The sequence below is a fragment of the Nicotiana attenuata genome, unplaced genomic scaffold (assembly GCF_001879085.1).
Source record: "Nicotiana attenuata strain UT unplaced genomic scaffold, NIATTr2, whole genome shotgun sequence".
NCBI classification, from domain to species: domain Eukaryota; kingdom Viridiplantae; phylum Streptophyta; class Magnoliopsida; order Solanales; family Solanaceae; genus Nicotiana; species Nicotiana attenuata.
Window position 1 is genome coordinate 17676 of NW_017674911.1, and position 489 is coordinate 18164.

The following is a 489-nucleotide window of genomic DNA, read 5'->3' on the forward strand; positions in this document are numbered from 1 at the left end:
GAATGACCCTTCGTGCATTATCACTCTTCCTCACCCAAACAGTAATCACAACCAAACGGGGCGAGGGGATAAACAAATAATAAGAAATGTCCCGGCAAGGGAATTACACAATTAACAGCTAAATCCCGGCAAGGGAGCAACAACAATACTTTCACATCCCGGCAAGGGAGATAATCAATATACTCAAACCATCCCGGCAAGGGATTAATCATATCACTTTAAAAATCACTGGGCAAAAATGCCCTTCGCGTTCGCGGGAAGGGGGCCGCGTTCGCGAAGGGTAGATGAGTCAAAGCATCGCGAACGCGAGATGCTAGTCGCGAACGCATAGAAGGATGGGGCTGGGTCCGGGATTCTCTTGTACGCGAACGCGAGATGGGGCTCGCGAACGCGGTGAAGGGGAAACCAAGGCTACGCGAACGCGGGGACTTGTCCGCGAACGCGAAGAAGGGAAAGCCCACTGGTACGCGAACGCGAGCTGAGTGCTGC